At 41.6% G+C, this 26,893-nt stretch overlaps 1 protein-coding gene across 3 annotated transcripts in view; it reads left to right on the top strand.

Annotated features, from left to right (window-relative positions):
- The first annotated feature begins 14,359 nt into the window (after positions 1-14,359).
- LOC137802643 (galactosylgalactosylxylosylprotein 3-beta-glucuronosyltransferase 1-like) overlaps positions 14,360-26,893 on the top strand; it is a 23,320-nt gene continuing 10,786 nt past the window's right edge. For 2 of the 3 annotated variants that reach the window (XM_068600669.1, XM_068600667.1), the window contains exons 1-2: positions 14,360-14,606; positions 25,301-25,566. The gene's annotated coding sequence lies outside the window, so the exon portion shown is untranslated. Of the gene's footprint in view, positions 14,607-14,732; positions 14,814-25,300; positions 25,567-26,893 lie in introns of those variants that run through there. The other variant, XM_068600668.1, reaches the window with a different exon arrangement.

Here is a 26,893-nt window from a genome sequence, read left to right as displayed (position 1 = left end):
TAAACCACCACTAACAATCAGGAGGTTAAAGACTGCGTGATGACAGACAATCACAAAGGCGGGAAAAACACGACAAGAAGGCACATGAGGAGAAAGGTTCTAAATTTAAGAAGCTTCTTTCATGAGTGACTTTTGTTCTTTGAGAAATTTATGCGTTTAAATTTATGGAAAAACAATCCCAGTAATATTAAAAAGAATACAAGACGAGGATGCATTTGTTTCGCATGCGGCGTGAAAAAACACAGATTATGCATGAACGACCGCGGGGAAAGTGAAATGATATCAATCTGTAATTCTATATTATTTCCTGCTCACCTGTCAGTGGCAAAAAGCCTTTCGGTTGAAGCGTTCAATGAGGGACCCATTTTGTTGTCAAGAGCATTGTTGAAGTAAAATGCCGCCCCCTGTCCATTGGGTCTCCTTGCTGTGCACTGTGATGGACTCTTTGCATTAACAGGACCAATGTCAGGGGCATCTTGTCCTGTTCGTATACAGTCCTCGCCCTGCGGATCAATTCCGCTCCCATAAACAAACAGGAACTCATTCATTTCCCGATGCTGCGCTCTTTAAGTTGGAGCCATACCAACCATCTGTGTTCTCTTTAGAAATGCAAAATGGCATTCAAACAAGAGGTTTTGTACACGACTCTTTCTCTGAATAATGTACTGACATGTTGTGTAACCTATGTTGTTTTTGCCAGATCAGCTGCACAATACTTCAGGGTGTTAATGCCTTTCTTTGAGAAAGTGTATATGCACAGGGCTACAGTAGCAACATAGCGTCCAGTGAAGAGGACACGCCCCATATGAAGATATAAACGGCTCATTCAACAGCAGAAAAGACCTCACGGACATCTTACGGAGGCGAGGATCGGCGCGAGCGTAACAGCAAACTCCTTAATTATTAAGGATGGGTGAAATGCAGAGAATAATTTCCCCACTGTGGGATTAATAAAGGATTAGATTCTGCTTCCCTCGCCCCACCTGTAATACCTCTGTGCCCCACTAGAGGATCACACCTTACAGTTTGAGAACGACTGTTCTAAGGTAACAAAAACACAACGCTTATTATTTTCTGGTGATTATATCTAGAGAAAAATTCATAATATCATATTATATATTCTGCCAATAGATCCACCTGCTACATTCTGGCTCATGAAGTTATCCTATAATGAGCAATAAATGACAAAAAAATAGACCTCATTTTTGTACGTACATCTGTTTGTGTCAAGATGGTAACTGACTGGCTCCTTCAAATAATCAGTAAGTACAAGGACAAGTAAAAATACCTGGATGGCATGTGTGTTTGTGTGTGTGTGTGTGTGTGTGTGTGTGCACAAAGTTCACTTGCAAAGTGCACACATCCTATTTATGCAGTCACAAGTAGTAACAGGATAACATGGTGCTATATTAGTGAGCTCCCACCTTGTCCAACATCTTCGTAACGGCCATTAAGAAGCTTTCTGTGCAGCATTTGAAAGCATGATTTCTCTCACAGTCAGCACTCAGAGGAATCATCCTGACAGAATCGCTGCCATGTAGGAACGCGTCCCACACACCTGTCGACTAACTATTTTACATTGAAAGATGTGTTTTCATGTTTGCTCAGAGCCTGTCACTCTCCCAGTGTCCTCCAAACTATTTTCCAATAGTGTCAGTAGGATTTCTTTAAAACTTAATAGTTGTTATTCTATTGTTCATATATCTTCAAATTCTTTATTCTCTTGTTTTTTTTTGCTGTTATTCTGTTCTTTTCATCTTGAAAGAAACTCTGGCACAATAAATCCCTTCAGAATTAATACATTTTCATCTCATCTTATTTTATCTCGCATACCGTATACAGTATTTAAAATGATCTGTATCACCAGTACTACGTGTTTATGTTTGCTGAATTCATAACGAAAGCCACTAAAAGATGCTGCACTGATTGTTTGGAACAGAATATGTTCATCAATGTTGTAAGAGAACATACAAATATGTATAATCCAAGTCTCAGTCAGGACTTTTCCATTTTTTATTGTGGTCGTTTTTGCATTTGGACTGACGTGGTATGTAAAGCAGCTACTGTAAAAGTCGGGGTACAAGCCGCTCCTACCTTCGGTGGGTGTCCCCGCCGTAACGACCTGGCACTGCTGCTAGCTGCTCGCTAGTTATCTCCGCTAGCTCCCTGCTAGCTCCCTGCTAGCTCCCAGACAATCACCGAAGGTAGTGGGACCAGACCCGGCTCGACACCCGACTCAGGCAGCGGGTACGCGGGCAGCAGCAGCAGCAGCAGCGGGGAGCTAGCAGCAGCGCTAGCTTGCTACAGCGGGAACACCCACCGAAGGTAGGAGCGGCTTGTACCTTGAGTTTCACGGTATTATTGAAAGTTAAGTGGCGTAATAATGAGCATAAAGAGCGAGAAATGCTACACAGAGGGATGGAGGATGGTTCAAACAAATGCAGGACTTTCACCCAGGAGATCGTGCTTCCTGTCCTGTGTAAGCCAAAAGTAAATGATGAGTTTACACTTGTTCTGAACGTTATAGAAAGACCGAAGCAGGTGGCTGTTGTTTGTTAATATTGTTGTGGTTGTAATGTAGCGTTCTTACATTTGAACACAAATCACAATGATTTTTCTAACCATAACCAAGTAGTTGTTGTTTTGGGCCAAAACCTAAACACAGGTCATTGTCCAAATTTGCAAGAAGGATTCGAGGCTGATATGAAAGGTATCTCTAAAACCTACTTTTGGTTTACAAATTTACAAATTTGACGTATCCTGTGAGTTGCAGAAAAAAAATGGCGAAACCAATTCTGCCAACTTTGTTGTGGTATTTTGTCATTTTTAGTGCAAAGTTATAATTCTAGGGTTCTTCTATTTATCAAAAGAGACATAATGCACAATATGAGAGCCGCATGGAACGGCTGATTGTTGCAACACGAGAGCTCACAAAGACAAATACTGCTGGTTGAATCATGCTAATCGATGAGTCCGGGAGTGTTATTGAAATGACAATTACAGTGCACCCTGTGAGGCTCAGTGGCATTAACCGTTTCCATGAAAGCTGAATGAGAGGAAGCCAGAGATATTAAAAAACTCAAATTAGCGGATGATGAACATGTGTTCCAGCAGAAAGCTGCATGCAGTAGGAGGGAAATGTCAAGTCGATTTCGGAAGCCAGTCTTACCATCGACGGCGGAGCCATTTGCGAAACAGCAAGGGGCTGATGGTCCTGTCAAAAGTAACCTGCGTCTCGACGGCTGATTTCAAACCAGGCTCAAGCTGCTCTTTCGTGAATTGCTCCCACCTGAAGGCAAACATTAGGGTTGTGTAAGTCTGGAGTCCAGAACTCAAGAGGGAGAAAATACATCCTCCCACTGCATTTGACAGACTGCATCCTCACACATATGACATGAAGGCCGCACGACTGTGGCTCAGTGGTTAGCATGCCCGTCTTTCAATCAGAACACTCAGAAGACACTTAACCCTGAATTGCTCCCCGTTGCTGTTTCGACGGTGTATAAAGTAAATAATCTAAGTCGCTAGGCTAAAAGCGTCAGCTCAATGAAATGTAATAATGTAATGAAACAAGGGGAACAACTGCTTTTCCTCATTGAAGGGCCCTGCAGCTGCCACTTGTCCTTGCAACAAGTTGAAGGCCTCAACCAGGCCGAGCTGATACATGTGCTGTGTGCAGCGGACGGCTGAGCTGTTTGAGCGCAACGATCACAACTCCCTTTTCTTCTTGGTCTTCATAAATGTTCGCAGCGTCTCGTGATTCAGTGCGCTTTGCCACCGTTCACCCCGGCACACACGTGTGGTTCGCGCTGATTAACACCTCGGGAGTTCCAGCAATAAAACGAACAGTTATGCACGAGGGCCGATTTGTCTCCTGCGTCACGATTAAAGCCGAGATAAATTCAGCTTTTTTTCCTCCGTTTTGAGTGACTCTTTAAGAGCAGCGCCGCATCGGAGAAGGACAGCGGAGTAAATTAAAACGTCGTCAAAGAAAATATTGTCGTTCAGTTCCAGGGCTGCGTTCAGAGCTTATCATACAGGCGCTGCTGTTGGTTGAGCGGGCATGTCAGACACGACAGCGGTGTCAATTCAGGCAGTTGAGGAGCTGGCTGGAATGGCTGTGGGAGTCCTCAGGAGGCCTCGCTGAGTCGTAACGCTCAGTTAATTACTGCCATTATTTCCCCAGCCTCCTCCCGAGATAAAGGTCCTCTTGCACATACTCCCATTATTAAACACGAGGTTGTTTGTCTCCTTGCGTTGTGGGAGGACGTGGAAATAAAAGCTGAGGGCTCGATTTAATGTGGCGCTTCTTCATTTTGGGCATGTGCATAACTCAGGCTAGTTAAAGAGTGCGAGGGGCCGAGACGCTTCAGCGAGACGCTTCAGTGTGTCTGTGTGTTTTGGGTGTTGTCTGGTAATAAAGGGGGCCGGCCGGCTGGTGCAGCAGGTTTTTTTTTTTAAAGATGCCGTGCAAGCAGTTCTGAACCCCTGCTGTCAGGTGAATTGGGATTCTTTGCACCGAGTATTGCAAACAGATGAGGTGGAGACGGCTGACGCCACTTCCTCCTACTGCCCCCTCTGCTGCTGCATGCCTTTCCTTTATAGAGCGAGCGACTGGCAGATATACAGTGTGTATAGGCAGCGGTGGCCAGTTAACTCTTATATTTGATGCAGTTAAAAGGTTTATGATGTATTGATGTGAGAACGCAATTAAGTACAGTGGCATCTTTAAACATGCATGTTCATGGATACAGTTGTATTATTTCTTGACCTTATGTTGTTTTGGTGTCAAAGTGACAATGGGAACAATTTTTTGGGGAAATTGTTGTAACCAGCAGCTTTATCTGGTCAGTTAGTTATTGTTATTGCATGTCTCGCTTCAGGAGCTCAAGTCTCTTTGTGAGATCAACAGGTCCTTCACAGCGTTCTTCCACTGCGGTCCTCAGCATCCACAGGAACACCACCTGCCTCCAGAGCTTCGCAGACTTGCAGCAGCATCTTCAATTTTGTGGAAACTCTTTATCCGATTACTGAGGCTGAAATACAAATCCATAAAATTCAAAGACCTCACTCACGTTGTTGAAATCGTCTTAACATTTAGCCGTGACACTGAAACATCTCTCAGATGACGTGGAGTACACGTTGTCTTCCGCCGTCACGTCCCCTCGTGAGATTTTCGAAGGAGACTTCCTGTTGAGCGAGACTCTTTCCACAGACACGTCTAATGACTGAGCCTGTCAGTGGGAAAAACAAGCACTTCTAGTGGACGTAAGCGATGGGGCCAGCTTGCCGTCTGCAGCGCTCTCAATACTGGACCAATTTCAGAAATTGTTGTCCTTATTAGTCAGTTAGACACAGAAGAGGTCCAGGCTGAATACTAAATTGCTAATACCTTTTAAAAATCTCTAAGAGGGTGGCAATAGTACACAAGCACCTTATGCTTTTCCAGACTGTGACCTATATGTGCACTTAGAGTGAGTCATGCGACCTCCTGCTGCTGTGGTCTCTTCTACGGGCTCCATTTGTTTCGTTTGTTGCTTCTAATTTTTGCAACGAGCTATAACACACTTTATTCTCATGGTGGCTGCATTTGACCTGCAGTCTTTGAATCTATACTTTCAAGATTGACCCGAGCTGCTTTCATTCCCACCGGCTGAAGACTTATGGAGACCTGGAGAGTTATGAGTGAACCTAAAATGTTTCCTTAAGAATGAACAGGAACAAGCTTTAAAACTCAGCTCGTTAGGTTTGTTCATTAAAGAAAATGTACGGATGAATTTCACAAAACTTAGAAAGTCATAACTTGGAGTCTGTTTAGTTTCATATCAATGTGTATCAGTAACATAGCGGAAGGTAATGCATTCAACGTAATAACTCCTTGATTGTAAAACCATGAAATGGATCCCACTGATACTAAATGTATTTAGACAAAATTGAACGTTTCAATGCAAATACCTCACTGCGCACCAACTAGGAACCAACCAGAAGACGGCTCTGCCTTTGTGCAAACGATGCACCAATGTGCTGCTTGTATTCTGGACCAATACAGTGAAGTCACTCATTCTTGTAACAGTTTATGAACCGCCGGCAGATTGATTTCAGGGCTTTTTACAGGAATGTGCAGACAGCGAACTGTTTGCAGTCTGTGGACTGAAATTAAAAGACCTCAGCTGAGACCAGACTTTGTATCACAACCTATTAGTACTTAAATAAATCAGTTTTATTATAACTACCTATTAAAGACATCCTTATTGTCCGTCTGAAGATGTTGAACACAACAAGACAGTAACACATGCATCCATTTGCTGTTTCAGATGCTTAATCTTCATATAAAAAGTCTGCCCTGTCTTGTGTGCTCACTGTAATTCAATGCAGGGCCATCTATAGCACTATCAGCTGTTTTGCCACCTTTTATATGGATGTCCAATCAGTATTCATGGGAAATGTAGTCGATTAAAGCAGACGAATTCCTTGGTACATGCTGTAATGACCCTGAAAGCTGCGTTCACAGCTACATATCTGTTGATCTTCCTGCAGGTAGTTGTCTGAAGCGTCGCTCCCAGTGCATCCTGGTACATGTAGTCACTGCCGGCCCGACTCCGAAAACCCTCTCGGTCAACACAGCACACGCTGAGGAACTTATGGCTTACATTGACTACATTCACAAATTGCTCCTTGACCCCTGATTACATGTGAAGGTTGAATTTGGTTATTTTTGCACAGAACATTCTGTTTTACAGAAAGCTGAATCAAACACATGCTGACTGTTTTTAATGTCTAGTTTACTTTATTCATTCTCCGAGCCATGACGTTGTGTGTAATTGTGGGAAATGAAACTGTTTAACATCTCTCTTTGCCACAATCCCTGGATTTAAAAGGCATCCCGTGTAATCCTGCTATATGGACACAGCATTACTTTCTGTTTGCTCGGAGGCTTTGTTTGCTCATGGAAGAGATTATATTTCCTGATTCCAGCACAAAGCAAGAACCATTAAGGTATGTTTTATTAATGAGTGTGTAAAAGTTAAATCCACACAAAGTTCCTGTGTCCACAGAAAAAGGAGAGGAAATGTGTGTTTACAGTGAATTTCTATTACATTTGCAAACGCACACTAACTGACGTCGTATCAGTGTGTGAACACTGCAGTGTTTCGCTTTATGCAGATGAATTATTAAAAAGCTGATCCAGTATGTAGTTTGCTGGGTCACTTCTCTTGCAGGACAGTATAATCCATTTCAGAGTCACACCGCAATACCAGTCGCAGCTTTAATACCCAAACATCCATCATCCATCACATTTTTCAGGCATACAGAAATGCTGCTTCTGTTGATTTCCCAGCGCTTCTGCATTTTGCTGAAACAGCAAATAATCACAGTTGATAGGTTGATATAATTGTTCTGTTAAAGTGTGATCAACAACTGCAATGTTAAGAGGAAGATACCGAAGCAACACTGAAGGAGGCTGCGGAGCATCAACTATTTATGACCGCAGCGCAAAGCAGCGACAACACTTCTATTAAATGTTTTTTATATTTAAACCCTGTCCACTTGGCATCAATTATTGAACATGTTTCAGTGTATGATTTACATGAGGTATATTTGAACCAAAATGTAAGTTTATGTGAGATAACAGAAAAAGTTGAATAAACATTATGATATAAAAAGGTTGGATAAAGAAATGTATTGATAGGAAACACAGGTTTACTTAGTGTGGTAATCTTCAGTGTTCAGCTAGTGAGAGAATATTTGTGAATGCAATGTTAAAATAATTGCTTATATTGTAGTAAAGTGAAAAGGGGATAACTTCAAATAAAAGTTCAGTTAATATTATGCTATTTTTTAATTTAATAGCACCCAGAAATTACAGATGAGTGAGTAGAGAGAGTTGTGAGTTCAATGCATGTGCAAGATGTCACCAAACAGGAAAAAAAAGATGTTTTCATGGAAGAGTCTATCAACTAACCATACTTTGTATGAATATAAATACAAAAATTGATTAAATATCAACTTAAGTAACTCATAACTTGCACTGAAAAAAGTTACTTAGTCAAATATAGAGTGCTTAACGAGTACATGGTTTTAATTTGGAAATAAATATCAAACCGCGATTACTAATGGCATCGCTTCACTGGGGTCCAGCATGACAAACCCCAGCAGTCACTAAGTTGGACAGACATGGTACCCAGAGGATGAATCTTTCTGTCATTGGTGACCCCCTGCTGTTTGTGTCTCAACTACTATTGGATGGATCGATATGAAATGTAGTCCAGACATCCATGTTGCTTTCGTGATGACCTGAAACTGCTTTGGTGACCACTTCCTCAAATTCTTCCTGTTGTGCAATTAACAACTCAATGTAACAACATTACAAAACAATCTTGACGAGCGTAAATAAATAAATAATAACCCCCCTAAACTGACTTTGTTATGCAACATTATGTATGCGTGACAGCATTATGTACCAAGTGTAAAGTACTTTTGGTTTCAAGCAGGTTTCCTGGGGGATGTCCTGTGTTTGTTTGCTTGTAGTTTTTAAAGAATAAATGAAAAGTGTACTATGCAAATAAAAATGACAAGTACACGAGGAATGAAAAATGCAAAACAGCAATCCAATAAAATCTGTTTAATTTCTTTCTTCTTTGTCAATAAAATATTAATCGTCCCCCGGTGAGGACCCTAAAACCATGACACATCAACATGAACAAGACAGTTGTCTTACACCATTTGTTATTGAATAATGAAGCAAGGCCATTTGGTTTATTAATAATTCATACACAGATGTCAAATAACCTTGCTCAAACCATACAAGTTCACTTTTTATAGCTCTACTTTCAAGTAAAGCACCATTTCTCCTTCAGAGAAACATTTATAGTGCCAAGAAATGCCTTCAGACAAAGAGTCACTTAACATCCTGCTTGTTTGAATGTGGAAGATAAAGAACACAGAGGTGGAGCTTCATTTCCAACAAACCTTAACGTATGTGTTGCCTTGCCTCACTTAATAACCAAAAGGGCTAACTTAAGGCTCCCGAGGGATTCTGCCAATGCAAAAATTAGTCTTTTTGCTCATTCAGATGCAATCATCACTGATGCGTCAGCGCTCACTATCAGCTGCAGAAGCTGCAAACAAAGTGGTCCAAGACAGGAGACAAGAATTTAGAAAAATGGTGGAAACTGGAGCTATAGAATAAAACCCAATAATAGTCAAACCCAATGGAATATTAGTATTAAAATGTTTAACGCATTTAAACTGACATTAGGCTTTAGTTCTGTGTAATTGCATTGTTATTAATGTGTTTAATCAAGTTATTAAACAGTAAACTCGGGCTCAGACAGCATCAAACAAAGATAAACTACACAGAGAGGGAATTTGAGTGGTTAGAAACCATAGTTTATTTTACCCTCTAATATAAGCAGGTGTAACATAAAATTGACTGTGACATAAATAAAGAGTACAACAAATCATTCATTTGGGTAAAGTCATAGTTCTGGTCACCTGGTGAATGTGAATTAAATATTCACTATCCACTAACATATGCTTGTCTGTTTTGTCATTGTCCCTGACAACATTAATTGGGCAATGTGAGAATATTTCACAGCCAATGTCATGATTGTATCACAAAACAAAACAAACAAAGGAAAGGAAAGACTGGCGGCAAACAGGATTCACCTCAGAGTAGTGGGCTAATGTTACACAATAAAAATGTCATCTTGCTAAATTGTTGGGTGCCAGAATCAACATTGCATATATTTGAGATGATGAACTTGTGAGCTACAATATCGGCGAAGCTTTTAAGAGATAAAATGTTGAGTATGGTTGAGCTTAGCATTTGGCTAACCTCCTCACCCATCATGGCTGCTGCACCACAGCAGAAAACTAAACTATTAGACTGAGGAAGCAAAATGTTGCTAATAGACTAAAATATTAGAGAGATGAAGAGATGGACTTGTTTCCTGCAACCAGTGAAGCATTAAAGTGAAGTGGGATTAACAATCTAACTAGTGGACAACTGGCTACTTAGCTATTGTGCTAATTCAGCCAAGCTTTGATGCAACATGGTTACAGAAAATTGGTCAAATAAAGTGATCCCTTATCTGGTAATATCAATGTACTTTTCTTCGCTATGTCAAGAATGTGTGGACAAGACATTACGTTGTCAAATTTAACTCGTTTAGCTGCTGGCTAGTAAGGTAATGTCACACTGGTTCCAGAAATTAGCCCAAAAACAACTAGCCCTTGGGGCTACGGTCTCTGGGCCTCACTCCTCGACTACTTCGCTGGCAGGGAGCTCCGGACACGAGCTAACTAGCAAACTTTGGAGACACAAGCTCGCTAGTTAACTAGCCATCTTCTCCATAGCACCCGTGTGCTCTCCTCCCGACAAAGTAAGTTAGTTGCATAAGTTGCGTAGGGCTAATCTGGTCCTGTTGGTTAATGTCAAGTTTCTCAAGTAACACTCACGGAGAACCATTTCAGAAAAACAAGCCAACAACGTGTTCAGAGAATTATTCTTCCTCCTACTGGAGACACAATTCTGTGTGTGTGCATGAAGAGTAGCTTCAGTCAAAGTCACCTCTGAGTAAGAGAACCGCACCTACAACTTGCATGTGTTTGTTATTCCACGCTGTTCATTTCACAACACAAAGACTGCACAGAATCAACCACAGAATACCAATTGAGCTTGGGAAGTGATTTGTTTGCTGGTTTGGGAAAGCCTCGCTTCAAAGCTCTTTGTGAAGGATGAATTAACATACATTGTAGGCTGCCCATTGAGACACCCAGAGACAAAATACCCAGTCCATTCAGCTTGTCTGAGCCCTTTTTTTTCCCGCAACTTCCTTTGCCTTGTTCTCTATCTCAACCCCTTTTACCACCATTGCTACAGTTTGAGCAAGCTGCTGTCTGGTAACAGTGGCAGTGACGAGGTTGATGACGTTTTCCCACAAGGGACGTGCTTGGGGAAATGCAATAACTCCACTGTACTTAAAATAACCTACGAGCCAAACTAGGCATATTAGAAGCAATCACCTCACCGACAATATTACACCTGCCTGCCTGAATCATGGATCGCCTCGCTTTATTATATTTACAAACAAAATGTATCTCGCTCTCTGTTTCTTTTTCTCTTTAATATTTTTCATATTTTCGGATGCACCAGCTGCAGGAAGGAGACTACAGTGCAGCGCTCTGCCCTAAATATTGCCGTCGCCCCTCTGGAGACCAACTTCCAGGAGATCTGGAAGTCTGTCAAAATGCTTAAAGGGTCCCGAGGCGCTTTGACCTACTTGTTCCTCTTGCAAGGCAAACTGCGGAGACGTACAGAAACAGAAAATTGTTCAACTATAGAGCATCTCGTCATTACCGCCGTCACTCACTTCCCAAATCTGTGAAAAACTGAGTTCACTAAAAATCAAGGCAATGCATTAGAGCACAACAAGCTTCCCAATTCTGCCTTATTCATTTTTAAGAGTGAGATAAAAGATAGATGTTAATTTAGATTTAAACTAACACCGAGATAAATGGATCTGCACATTTTGGTCATAAGGCTTCGACGCTGTTCTTTATTTTAGCCAATTCAACAATTCCTGACATTTGGAAAAAAATCAACACTCATTAAAATGCATGAAATACTTGACAGATCAAAAATAAATGAGGCGCTTATTGATGTTTGAACTGCGACACGATTCATTCGAGGCACTGCGTTATGCAGCTCCATAACGGCTCCTTAACGAGGAAAAACACAATAATGACTCCACTTTTAATTTGATTCCTTCTTTTTCTCCACTAAAGCTTGCAACACTTCAAGGAAAATAAACAAAATGTCGAACATCCGGCCTAAATCGGCGTGATTGGGGACAAAAATGAAAAGGTCAAATGTTTTAACTTTGAAAGGCCGCAGATGCTGCACCCTCAGGACTCATTGTGATGAAGCTTGGAGGGATGACGTGTTACAGACTGCCTCGAGAAACATAATCACACATTTATTTACATAAAAACTCAGCCTGTATAATAAAGGAGATGAATATAAGCACCCTTAGATATTGATCCTTCCGGTGCATTAGCAAGATTGTGGAAATAAAGCAACTGAAGTGTGCTGCAGTACTTTTATAGAACTATATAGAACAATCAGTAAGGCTCTTAAAGCTGGGATAGGCAGTCTTCTGTAAAAACAAAACAAAAAGCTCTCCTCCCTCGTCTACCTGTCCAAGCTTCTCCCACCAGACGAGCACAAGCACATGCACACACTGCATCCGGTAAGATAAGATAAGATAATCCTTTATTCGTCCTGCAGCAGGGACATTTACAGGATTACGGCAGCATAGGGTACAGGGCAAACAAGAGACATAGTAAAACATGAAATAAAAGTAAAGAAACAAGATAAAAAAAGAAGTATTATACATAACCAAATAACAATAAAAACAGTAATGAAAAACACCAAAGAATCAACAATAACTTAAATGGTATATATACAGACATAATAACTATTATCACACCGTTTATTATCCAGGTTTTAAGTGTTTTTATGATCTAGTTTAAGTACAGTAACATATATTAAAATTAGTGCTAGTTGTTTATGATGTACGTCGTCCTTTATACAGTAGCTTGTATTAGTACTAGTGATTATTGTCATACATCATCCATACATCAACATGTATTAGTACTAGCCGGTCATTTCATACATCATCCCGATCATGATTGTGATCCCGATGAAATATATATATATATATATATCCTGTTTTCTCTCCAAACGTAAAGCCTGTAAAGCCCTTTGAGAGGACATCCTGTGATTCAAGGCTCTAGCAATATGAACATGAACTTGAATTAGCGGAGTCTTTGGCTATGCTAAGCAGAAGGCTAAACTATTAGCGACCCTTTCTCTCCATCTCTAAAACACCTTGCCGATATTGACACGTTTATTCGTAATAATTTAGTTCTTTATTTGGAGTTGCTTGGCAGCGAAGGCAGTTGTTGTCAATGTTGGAAGAGCAACTTTTCCTGCAGGATTTTCCCACAGTTGAAGCAGACTTTCAGCCTCCGATGGGAGCTGCATCTGCGTTTGTCAAACAGCCAATAGGAACGCCCCCTCGCGCTCTGAAATGAGCTGTGATTGGCCAAAGTCTCTCTTAACGGTCTAGATTTTCTAAAGCCTTGAGACAGAGCCAAGAGGGGGTGCAGGACTCTAGTTTTCTCTCAGACCTCGTGACTAACAATATACTGGAAGGTTATTATGACGTGTTACCGCGTGACGTTGAATAAAAAACTGCCTACAGCTGCTTTAAAGAGAGGGTATAAATATGCTTGCAGCCAGTAGTGTATATCTCAGCTCTGTCACGGTGCTGGCGAGGAAAGATATGATTGATGGCTTCAGAGGGCGTTATTTCACTTCATCACTTTCTTGGCTGAGGTGCACGTCTTACTTGACACAACACTGTTTTCATGACATTAATCACAGTGCATTACAGAGTCTATACCAACGCGCGCGCCACCGGGGCTTCTCAACTCTCTGAGGATTTTTTAGATTGTTGTTTTTCAATTACAGAGGCATCACATGATGCAGAGCCACAAACCATTATTTAGTAAAGGTTAGTCTCAAGTTTGGTGGATTACCCCCCAGTAGCTTAGCATTTTCTTCGAAATGTCACATCTTTCAAAAAAAAAGAGGAAAAGTAGCACTTAATGGCTCCTCGGGGCTCGAGGCTTCCCAGGTGATCTTTCAATGTCAAAAAAATGTAATTGCGTCCCACGCGTTTTGAAGGTGCTCGTTTTAATCAGTGGCTGTATGATTCTTTATCTCTTTTCAATATCTACACACACACACACACACAGACACACACACAGAAACACACACACACACACAAAGAGCACACATTTAATTTAACGATGCTGCTTTACCTTCTTATCCTCTTGTGCTCGTGCAGGCTGTCGACCCTTCTCTTTATACACAACAACATACCTGTTTGTTTCGGAGAGGATGGGTTTGTGTGTGTGTGTATGTGGAGAGGGGGGGGGGGGGGGGCTATGGTCCTGCGCCTCAAAAGCAGATAATCTGTCAGTCCCGTATAAATACACTCACATGTCACAGTTGTCTTTCACACCTGCAGTAATCAGACAATTACTAGCATTCATGCCAACAGCAATAAATAAATAAAAAATAACAGGAAGCATAATTTGGTGCAAATGGAGCGGGGGAAGGGAAGGGGAGAGGAACTGGGAGCTAAACGGGGGCATCAAAAAAGGTAAAGTAGAATAAAGGGGAGGAAGAGCGACGGGGAGGAGGGCAGAACAGAGGGAGGGAGGGATGGAGAGAGGGAGGGTTGAGTGCCAAATAAGCCGCCCTCTCTTCTCCCATCATCTCAGTCTGTGCAGCACCGGAGCGCATCCCCGACATGTGCACCTGTGCGCGCCGCTCATCCATCCAGGGACAGCAGCAGCATCCACGCGCGTGAATGGCAGCGGCGGCGACGAGACGCTTCACGGCCGCGAAGGAGCGCGTGACTTTTTGAGTCCGTCCCGATGTGATCGTATGAGCTCGGAGGCAGAGGAGGCGGCGGCGGAGGAGGAGAGGAAGAAGGCGACATGCGGGGCAGTGGATGCTGAGTCTACGGGTAAGGTCTGGACACCCCCGACCCCACCACCCCACCACCCCACCCTGCTTCTCTTCATCTGTCAGACCTTTTGAAACGTGCGTGGCACGGAGACAGGACACGCTGTTTCCGGAGGCTTTTCTCCTGCATTGCCGGGTCTAGAGTGATGTTGTCATGTCTATGTTGGACAAGAGATGAGTTAGTCAACCCCACCTGCCATCTATCTGGGTGAGTGACAGAGAACTTTCACGTGGGTGAAAAAAAAAAGTCATTTGAAGAAGACTGTGTAGATGCATTTAGGATCTGAGCCTCTTGGTTCGTTTTCAGTGTCACAGCAGAAAATATCATCCAACTAGTGAAATACTCACCACAGTAACATCATTTGTGTTTTGTAGCTATACAGCCAACTTCGTACTTTTTCTTGGATGTGTTGTTGTTGGCTCTGCTCAGCATCACTGAGATGTAAATTATTTTTAATTAGACTTTGGATGATCTTCAAAAGATGCTTTTGGCACATTGCTGCCAAACTGTCTGGAGTGAAGTGCACAAACAATGCCAACACCAAAACATGTTCATCCATTACATATTGCCAAATAAGTTGTTTATTTGATACAAAAGCTTGCATTGATTGAGAAACGAACATTACATGTTTAATAGCCTTTGTCTCAATATTTTCAAACAGCACAATCATTTTTAAAAATCTGCAATCGTCAATATCTGCGCAAAAGCTGAATCAACTTAATGAGACCTGCCATCACTGAGATATTAGAGATGTAGCTTAAGCCATGCAGCACAAACTGTAATTCAGTGTAATTGATTAATACTCACAAATGAGTTGCACACAAAATGACTCCCAGGCGTTCTACTGACATCGCAGCATCACAAAACGGGGCCAGAGAGACGCACTTTGCAGACATTGACTTTCGCATCCTTGATTGAGACATTAACAGCAGCGTTATTGTGCTGCTTTACAGAAACGGCTTCTTTGCCTCGCCAAGCTGACCGCAGTGTAAAGCACTTCTAAAAGATCAGCACAGAAGATTAACTCTTTACTTCTCTCTACCCCTGGAGCATGAGAGTTGTGAACAAAACAAATACGCCTGGACTGTACCAGAGTGACTACAAATTGATGTTTTTTCTTCTCAAAATGTGTCAATTGAAAGTGTGTTTCCCCCTTTCCAAAACTAAAAGCACTTCAGAAAGTGACAGAATTCCAGCAATTTTTTTTTTCCTTCCTTCCTTTTTCTACAACTCTTTCCTGTTTCCAGCATAAGAAGTGCAATTGTGCTGCATGCGGCTGCATATTCCACAACTGCACCAGCCGTGGATCATTGCCTTATTATCTTTATAGACATTGTGTATAGGAAGTCTATGGATTTTAAGAGATTGATTTGCTCCACTTTCTGGTCTGCTCGTTAACAAAAAGCTGACAAATAGTGCTTTTTGTAATGGTTTGATCAGGAATTAAGAGCTGCTGCTTGGCAATTCATCAGAGGGCATTTGAGCATTTGAAATCCTTCCCAACAATTTAGATTTTGCCTCGGTTCCTGTGTAATCTAGATCGAATGTGCCTCGGCAGAATTGAGAGTGCCTCAGAAGGCTATTCAAGAGAAAATCATCACGCTTTGAGCTCTGCAGGCGTGCTGTTTTTTTTCTACATACTCCGCTGTGTTCTTGATGTACATTAAAAAAAAAAAAAAGCCTTTGAGACAGATTGTTTGAGGTTGTTTTTGCCCACTTGAAAGCCGTTTCAGATCAGAGGCAAATTCTGTCTTCAAGAGGAGGGAATGCTGCATGAGCAGATCAATACTCAGAGCGGCTCCCGGCGAAACCAGCAGCATCATCGTACGGAGCGGGATGCTGACGCCTCTGAAGTTCCCACTGTAGTCAAACAGGAACAGTATCATTAACGCTAACCATGGGAGTTTGTGAATAAAGACGGATAGATTTAATCAGTATTTCAAGTATCTAGTCCATGATCACCTGGCTGTCGGTGCACAAAAGGAAGCGTTTTCTCATGTCAGGTGAAACAAAAACAAATGAGTAAATCAGGGATCATGAATGCACCGTACATCAGCATCATAGGGCGACTCCTATTTCTAATTACTGTGAAATTTGTGCTGCATCGTCCACCTGCATGGACACAAATGTGTCCAGGATCGCTGTGATTCAAGCCACACCACATGTCAAGGACAAGGAGATTCAGCATGTCCCACTGCAGATTCTTGATGATCTAATGATCTTCACACTCCACAGACATCAGCCCTCTGCACAAATGTGAGTGGCTGTTTTTGTGTCGACACCAAAACAGCACAAGCGAGGAGTTTATTTTGTAAAGACCTCGTCTACTCGGCTGGGCTGTGAGCCCCGACGGTATAACATTTTAAAATGGTTAAACACTGCCCCGAATGAAATGTATAAGGCATTGCTCGACTCAATTTGTGCGGAAGCAACAGATCGATCACTGAATACCTCCATCGGTTGTCCTATCAGTGGGCTGGAGCCTCAGATTGTTGAGGGAAGGACAGAGAACGAGCAGCAGTGTGCGCTTCTTCCAGTAAACGAGCCCTTTTCATGATGATAATATTAGTTCAAACTTAATGCACTACTTTTGAAGCCCCCCGGAACAAACAATTTCAACAACTAGGAAGTAAGTTAATGTGTGTGTTTTGTATGAGTGTGTGTTTGTAATCAGAGTGGGTGTATTGCAGTATAATATTGCGTATAATAGAAGCTGCTGTGCCTGTGTGTGTTTGAGTTAAGGCCGTGCATTCATTCTCATGATTACTGATTGTGCGTACTGATTGTATACGTGGCTGTGATTGTTCTGGATGTATTTTTACTTGCTGGTGTGAATACTTTCAATCAGTGAAATGGCATTGAATGCAGATTCACTCAAACTTATGGAGGACGGGGGACGCCAACCCGTTCACCGGCGGGAAATCTTGGGCCTTGTTTTTTTCTTTGTAAATCTCAGGATTCGTTTCGGGACCGAAAACACGTTTCATAAATATGATTTCATATCACGCTTGTGTCACGCTTGCAGAAACGCGCACTGCCACGCGGTTAACATTGAGAAAGGATTGGTTATGTTTAGGCAACAAAACTTGTTTAAGGTGAGACGAAAGATCATGGTTTGTTTTAAAGTAACAACACAACGCAACGACGTAACGCAACGACGTAACGCAACGACGTAACGCAACGACGTAACGCAACGACGTAACGCAACGACGTAACGCAACGACGTAACGCAACGACGTAATGCAACAACGCAACACAACAATGTCACGCAACAACGTGACGCAACAACGTGACGCAACAACGTGACGCAACAACGTGACGCAACAACGTGACGCAACAACGTGACGCAACAACGTGACGCAACAACGTGACGTAACAACGTGACGCAAACAATGTAATGCAACAACGTAACGCAACAACGTAACACAAACAACAACGTAACGCAACAACGTAACACCAACAACAATGTAACACAACAACGTAATGCAACAATGTAGCGCAACGCAACAATGTATCACAACAACGTAACGCAACAACGTAATGCAACAACGTAATGCAACAATGTAATGCAACAACGTAATGCAACAATGTAACGCAACAACGTAACGCATCAACGTAATGCAACAACGTAATGCAACAATGTAATGCAACAACGTAACGCAACAATGTAACGCAACAATGTAACGCATCAACGTAACGCAAACAACAATGTAACGCAACAACAACGCTCCTGTGTGAACTTCCACCTCCACACAGTATAAGAACAGCACTCACACACTCACACAGTGAAATCCTGTTTGTACATGTGCTTTCAATGCCAACATCTTCCTGGGGACCGGGCTGAGTACACACATGAATACAGACCTGTTGTTTTCACTTCAACACATGAACACAAACGTTTTGCCTCTCGTTTCACTTCCAGCTCTGCATTAAATGTGAGCTTCATGTTGCTCAGACCAGAAGGTTTTGTAGGTTATTGCGAGGTCTCTCTAAAATAAACCACACGCTACCTTGAAGACACATTTGTTCATTACCCACAAACCTATTTGTGATTATTGCCACATTTCTTTCAATTGGAGAGATTCTGGTGTCACTTCAAGGCAAAGGGAGATGCTGCTCTATTAACTGTGACAACTTGCACAGAATTGTTGTTTCTCGCTTTGATCCTGAGAATAATTGGATTAAGCTAATTACAAGCTCAGCAGAATAGTACACTGGTGCTCAGTAACGTGTATACACTGTGATTGTTGATGGAGCTGATTGTCATTTGCCTGTAGCTGCAGATTTGCATTCTATTGCAAGAATGCAGCAATTATGACATGGTAATATAGGCATCTTAGCATAATAATTACTTTGATTATGGTCATATTGAGTAAATTGATATTGTGATAAGCCTTGCATTTTGATGGATACTGATTGCCTCAAGGGAAACAAGAACATAATTATTCACTCCATCAACAAATGCAGTATGCAAAATAGTCAAAAACAACAACAAATAAAAGGGAACAGCTTGATCAAATTATTCTTAAGCGCTGAAGTACATGCAGTGATTAAATGATTGAGTGCCTATAACTAAGATATAGTGAAGGATTGGGTACATATCAACAGCCATAAAGAGTTTGAAATAGGTACTAAAATATTTGTTGACACAAAGTTAAAAACTTTAAAATTGAATTAGTCTCGGGTGCAGCAGCGTTTAAGAGGTGATGAAATATGATTCTCACCTCAGAGCACAATATCGGAATTTGAGAAACGACCAACAACTGTGATATCACTTTAACGATGAAAGTGGGTTTTATTTTTGTAAGATGGGACTTCTGATGCATGAAGAGAGTCGGGCAGTTCCGCGCAACACTGTTTTTACTCCTCATCTGCTTATCATAAATATCAACGAGCTGAATTTCATTTGGCCCCGTGATTTTACTGGCCGGCACAACAGCTTCCTCCAAGCGGACCGCAATCTAAAAGCACATTTTATTCAAATTACTGCAATAAATCACGAGAGGGTATTGTATTTCATTAAGACTGTATTTCAAGGCCGTCACATTATGCGAGGACTGGAGAATGTGATATGTAAAGGTGATGCACTGTCGCCAATAGTCTGCCGTTGTGTCTCTCTCCTCTTCTCGTCTGACTTGTAGTATGCATAACTGCACCTGCTTGTGTTGAAGCACATCCACACATTGCTGCTTTAATCAATTGTACTATCTATATTCAAACCTTTGTATTAATATTTAATATGATTTTGTGGCATCTTCATGTACAACGTTTGAGTAATTGAGCTTACGTAAGTAAAATAAGACCTTTAGTGTATTTGGCTTTATTGGTCCAAATATGTTTACTTGAAAGATTTAGACTGTTTAGTTTGTATTATTAATTAAAATGCCTGCAAGGAAACAGACCCTGCTGCTATTTTTCATCTTCATTGAGTTTGAGTTTTTGCTGTTCTGTTCTGTTTACTTTCACAGAACAGTGGCCGCCGAAGCTACAACAAGAAGCTACAACAATTTAAGGACCAGTGTGTAGGAGTTAGTGTTGAATGGCTAAACTGCCATTTATTATTTAGGTGAAAATGCTAAGCTATTGTAACAGTACTGCAAGTCGAGAAGAGTCATTAAGTCAAACTGACCCAGTAATGTCTGTTATAGCATTATTTCCTTAAAGTTTACTAACGTTAGCTACTGCTCATACCAGACCAAGCAACGTGCTAGCAGCATAACCCTTGTATTTATTGGTTTTACCAGTGGTGTGTTTTATATGACTTTAAAGGTGCATAACAACAGATTAGGAGCCATTTGTTTGCCTCTTAACATGGCTCGTAGCTAACAGTGCTAACGGTGCTAACGGTGCTAACTACGTCAAACGTGTCAACGGAGATAAAAGTGTTCATCTGCATACGCTCTCTGCTCAGGTAGACATTGCTCCACTATATCTTTTTATAGACAATACTTGTTTTCTGTTAATGTTCATTGCACGTTTACAAACTTTTAATTTGTAAAAAGCATTATTTATTGTCTGAAAAGTGCCATAGTCTTTCTTTTAGTTATTGTTTTGACCACTATTCCAAAAAAAATAAAAAATGTGACCAAGTTTTTGATCTTTGTTAAGTGATGTTTCTCAGGTGTATTTCATAATATATTCTATGAGAGTCGTTGCTGTTGTCGCTGTTTTTTTTTTTTTTACTCGAGCCTTGTATACACAAGACAATTCTCATAGCAAACTGTAAGTGGGAAGATTTCCCCGTGTGAGCTGTGAAAGTCCTCGCTGGCACAGTGCTATGCGGTACTCATTAACACTTTCACTGAAATGTCAGACTTCACACCGTTTATACTTGCAAACACTCACAGTAGAAGGCTGTAATTGCATACACCCACATACCAAATTATATAACCATCCAACTCACTAAACTTTTTCTCTAATAACTCCATTTCTGAAGAAGGCAATAATCAATTTCTCTGGTAGTAGTTGTAGCAGTTACTTTAAAAAAATAAGTGTAAATGAGGCCGACAGTCGTTCAGAAGGTATCTCAGTCAGATGATCGGTGGTTCAATCCGCGGCTCCTCTAGTCTATATTTTCTGGGGCCGCTGCTTCAGTTCAGTTAACGGCGGCTTGTGTAAGATTTCTAAACATCATAATGCTTGACATCCCTTTCCTCAGTGTTACATTGACAGCGCTGTCATCAATTCATCCGTGCTTCCTTTCTGTCCCCTCACGTCAACTACATCTTTCCTCATAGAAAACACTGTTACAATGTGTTACAAAACAGGGGCGTCTTCAAGTATACACTCCTCCCTCTCTTTGAGCATTTAATGTTTATCTAGACATGAAAAAATGGCCAACAGTAAGAGGAATATTCTGTTCCGCTGGAAAGATGAGAATATCAAACATCACTCACTGGGCTCACAGGACGCAGTATTGACCCTCAACACTGAGTATCCATCCACCACTTTGGTCCACACTGAGGTAGCTCAACAAAGATAGATTGCCATAACATTTTGTATAGACATCCATGGTCCCAAGAGGATGACAATTGGGTTGTTTACCATGAAATTTTGTATTTTATACAATTCATCCCCCTCAGAATGAATTGTATTCATTTTGGTGATTATCTGACTCCTTGTGTAATGCCACCATAAGGTCATCATTTAAATGTGTCCAATACTTTGTTTTATGACAAAAAGCCTGCAAAATGAACGTCTTTCTCATCAGCCTTTGTTGTGTTGTATGCTAATTAGCACCTGTTGGGTGACATTAGCCACCATAAGCTGACAAAGCTGTAGCAGCGAAAACCCCAAATGTATAAACTTAAGCAACGGTGTGTTTGTTGGCATTTGAATCAAACTTCTCAGTTGTTAGAAGACAAATGTGTTGGTTCTTTATTCAAAAAGTCACACGGTCTCTCTTTGAGTTTTACGGTTTGAAACTGAAGAATGCTTTTTGGGTATGCGTGGTTGATTGACACTGTGACGGGAATTTGGTTCATCTTTTGAAGGCTTATCTTTTGGGTGTGTTGAGGTTGCATGATTCTGTGAGAACAAAATAAGATCTAAACTTCTGAATGCGACCTCGAAAGCTAAAACTAATGAGGCACGCACAATCTGATTTGTCCCCTTGTTGCCCTTCCAACTCCAGAATAACATTGAAGCCAGGTTCCAAAACGCTCATTGTGCCATGTCGTGTCATATCCTGCAGGATGTGAGAAATGACACCAGCACAGGTAGATAAAGCTGTCGCAGTAAAAAGCCACTAATTGTCACCCAGAAGATTTTCAAAGGACCCACCGCACTGGAAAATACAGGAGTTATGCATCATGGTGTTTCCATCACATACACATCAATATTGCCAGCTTAAGCAGCTATTAATTGAGTTTGAATTTTAATGATTTGCATTTTAATAGCACACCTACACCTCTTTCTGTATGTGACACTGTTTGAAGTGCACCGCCGTCTCATTAATCGCCCATCTGTCAAAAACACTGCATGGCATTCCTCTGAGCCTCAGCACATAAACAGATGCAGACAGAATATTGATTAATGAAAGTGATTAAATAAGAGAAGAGTGAGAGCGCAAAAGAGACCCATCAGTAAATCCTTTTGAGTTCAGACTTCTGGTTTATCTCACTTAAAATGTGCTCTTATCAAGTATATGTGTTGGTGTATTTATTTATTCGTAGTGTCATGTGAGGACAAGGCGGCAAAACTACAAAGTTGTTGAGAAATTTGACGAAAGGCGTTGAATTTCTGCTGGATACAAAGACACCAGTCAGGGAAGAGGTGTTGAGCTGAGAGTTATTCTTCTAAAATTAATCTGTTTACGTGCATTTACTCTAATAGCGCCGCGGACCACAATGCAGCTCATACTCCTGGTCGTGAAAGGATGCTTTTGAGCTTACCGTCTTATTTGGCTCCTTGATAACATATGCATGAATAAGCAGCATATTTCCTGAGGAAGATTCAGTTGACTCAAGTAATAAAAACAACCCCACAGAGGTGATCAGATGCACACATATTTAAATAACCTTTTTAACGTGTAAGACATATTGATGATGACTGATTTGAATCACTGGCATAATGATAACACATCGTGGTGTTGGAATGGGGAAATTGAGGGTCGAGGCGGTTCACCGTCGGAGGAAGCGAGACTGGATAAGTAAACAGAGAAGGCAGAGGTTGAAATTTAAGTACAAATACTGATTCCATGTCTGGCAGTCTGTTCCCTCACACCTTTAGAAAGACACAGAATTTCAGTCCATTTGAGATATGAGGGCTGATATTTATAGAATATGTGATAATCCATCGTGTTGATGACACTGTTGGTTTTTAATAGACTGCAGACATACTGACCAGTCATGGACCTTTGTGGTTAAACAGAAAGCAACAGAACCTATAAAGGTTCTATCAGCGACTTCTTAAAAGGTTATTGATATCTTATTCAGAGAATTGATATGTTAAACTAGTTGCTCTATTAAGATACAGTGGAGTGATATCTACCCGAACAGAGAATCAAGTCACAATCAAGTTTTCTCAACATGTGCATGGTTGTGCAGGTGAGCATGCCCTACTTGCTAGCTAATTGCCGCAATCTGCACTGCGCTCGTATGGCGCTTACAGATGGTAAACCAATCCCGATTGTCATTGTGGAAGACACCCACCCTCCGGTTCCCCCCCAGAGAAACACTGTTAGCTCTATCAGCACTGTTAGCGCTTTCAGCACTGTTAGCTCTATCAGCACTGTTAGCGCTTTCAGCACTGTTAGCTCTATCAACACTGTTAGCCCTATCAGCACTGTTAGCTCTATCAACACTGTTAGCTCTATCAGCACTGTTAGCTCTATCAGCACTGTTAGCTCTATCAACACTGCTAGCCCTATCAGCACTGTTAGCTCTATCAACACTGTTAGCTCTATCAACACTGTTAGCTCTTTCAGCACTGTTAGCTCTATCAGCACTGTTAGCTCTATCAACACTGTTAGCTCTTTCAGCACTGTTAGCTCTATCAACACTGTTAGCCCTATCAGCACTGTTAGCTCTATCAGCACTGTTAGCTCTATCAGCACTGTTAGCTCTATCAACACTGTTAGCTCTATCAACACTGTTAGCTCTTTCAGCACTGTTAGCTCTATGAGCACTGTTAGCGTTGTGGCCACAAATTATTTGCGGAACCAGGCGGAAATTTGCTTTGTATGTAATTTACTTGCACGAAAAATGTGCTTTGCGTTTGGTGCGAACGTAGCTTATGAAAGGATTGCTTTTTCCTTTGTCTTCAGGGTCTTCGTGCTACAGTCCTTTTAAATTAACTGTACTAATATTGGCTTTTATTTCGATATAACTGCCAGCAATGATGGTTTTGCAGCTGTCTGACACTTCTTTAGTTCTAATCAACAAGCTGAAAATATCATCGCTGTCAGAATTCCAATATATTTCTGAATCATAATTACTGGTCGGACTCTGACATGAATGGTTTCCCCTCCGCGGCAGCTTTTATATGAACAACATGATGTGAACGTGTAATTTTTCTGCAGTGATAAATCATGTCTTGACATCTATTTGCTACCCTCATAACGCCTTCATGCTGGTGAACGAATGAACATTTCTCTTACTTTGATGCAGTAGGTGTGATTCATAGTCACTTATCTAAACCAGCCGGCTATAAGAAGCATCATTTACAGCCACTGCACTTTGTCACATGCCAGTATACGACCATCCTCTTTAATTACTGATATATGCTGTATTGCCTTTCACACAGCTGCCTCCTCTCCATCTGTAGAGTTATTTAGAGTACAGCCATATTTATTTATTTTTTACTCTACGCCATTATTAAAATTGTAAGCATAGGAGCCCATTCAGAATGCACTCCTTTCATATGCCTGTCAGGAAATGAAAGCAAAATGAGTAGACATCCCATACTGTCTGTCTAGTGAACCATGTGACTAAAGCTGTTTATGCCTTAGATAAACAACACCCACGTTATGCATGGCTCCCTCAATTTCTCCAATCCCGCTTCATCCCCAAGTAAGAGTTGCATTTGTGCGGCTGTGACATTTTTCATGTGATTTATTCTATTGTTCCAAGTCCTCCGGCCATGGCTGCCCCTCCGCCCCGTCCCCTTGCCACCAGCTTTGACAATCCCGGCCTTTGTTTTTCGCAATGAGAAGCAGCATTCTTCCAGAGGGATGACCTCCTCTGTCTCCACAGGGGCTGGCACTGAGGACGCGACCCTACCCGGGGATTGGATAGCACCCCACCGGATGCTGCGAACCAAATCTGCGAGTTGTCACCCCGACTCTGGTGCTCATGTGTGCACCAAACTCACTCTCCGTGCCCTGGAAGATAACGTGATGGATCCCTCAGTTCACCGCAGCTGACACATCAAGGCCCAGCACCATTATCGGCACCTTAAGCGGGAGCACAGCACAACAGGATTAGACTCTGTGACTAAAAGTGGCTAATCGCTCCTTTCTGTAAGTATACATTTCTTACACTTGTAACTCTTCTTTTTATGATTGGAATTACGTTGCATTGTAGTTAATTGAATTGACGAGTGAGAATAAGAATCAGAATCAGCTTTAATGGCTGATTAAAGTAATTTATATTGTTACTGTTAAACAACAGTGAAATTAAACACCTTTTCTTACAAAAGCACAACTAAAGACAAAAGTTGAGCAGCATCAGGAGGAGATAAGCTGAGACGAAAGGTACTGAAGTGAAAAATTATTTGAGAGAAACTCATCCCTAAAATCCCACCGCACCTGAACATTAGAATTCCAAACCAGCCGCGCACCGAGGCACCGGGCTCAACTTTTACATCTCCAACCAGTTGAAAGGGATAGCGCAAGCATCAGGACATCAAACACCAGGAACAGGAATACATCAGATTACCTGCAGCTGTCTATCGAATACAGACACATGCGCCAGTCACCGTTAGGATTTAAGGGAATAATAACAGGCTGGATACAAATGGCAGCAATCAGGACTAAATGAAAGGAAATCACATTACCATGAAAATGGGATCTCTTTTTTTTTTTGTAACCGTTTGTGACTGTAATGAGGGTTCACCCTGGATCCAGTATGCGGTGTCGATAAATTGGAGGTCGAACACAGTTTAAACAAGAAAAAATGCAAATGCATGGTTATTAGTGTTGTTGCTCAGCACCTTTGAAGACATCTACCTGGATCACGATGTCTCAAGTCCCGCCAGCGCTCTCCAGGCTTGTTACCCTTTAAATCGAGGCCGTCTCAGCCTTCAGTTCGTATCCGCCTCATAGGCCCCGGCCATTTGACCGTCTTTAGCACAGACAACATTAATATAGAGTTCCCCCGCTGGGGCAGGAATTATAAGACGTGTCGTTGAGATGTTTGATATCTAGAGAAACCTATTTATAGTTTTTGTGCGGCCGTGCCATACATTTTAAACACACAGCGAGAAGCTTTCGATCTTTTTAAGTGAGGCTGGCACCATGTTCCACTCGTCCTCCTTCAACTCCTGGCTCTTTGATCCAGTCGTGGTCCATCATTAGCGAGCATTGGGCTTGAAGCACTCGGTCTGTGATGTCGGCCGGAGTCTGGCAGGTCCATATGTGTACCTGCGCTGGTTATTTTTGGCAGTTTGGGCATTTATTATAAAGCCATTAAAAAAACAAGAGAACAGAATGACACCCTTTGTATTTCAGACAGCAACGTTGGAGAGCACAATCAAAGGGTTGTGCATACAAACACAAGTTGACTGTGCAAAGTAAATGTGAGCGAGTCTGTTTTGTGTAATGTAAAGGGGCAGTGATGTGGTCACAT

The sequence above is a fragment of the Clinocottus analis genome, unplaced genomic scaffold, assembly GCF_023055335.1.
Source record: "Clinocottus analis isolate CAN_PGR_092001 unplaced genomic scaffold, fCliAna1.0.p SCAF_5, whole genome shotgun sequence".
NCBI classification, from domain to species: Eukaryota; Metazoa; Chordata; class Actinopteri; order Perciformes; family Cottidae; genus Clinocottus; species Clinocottus analis.
This window is presented reverse-complemented; position numbering and strand designations above follow the sequence as displayed.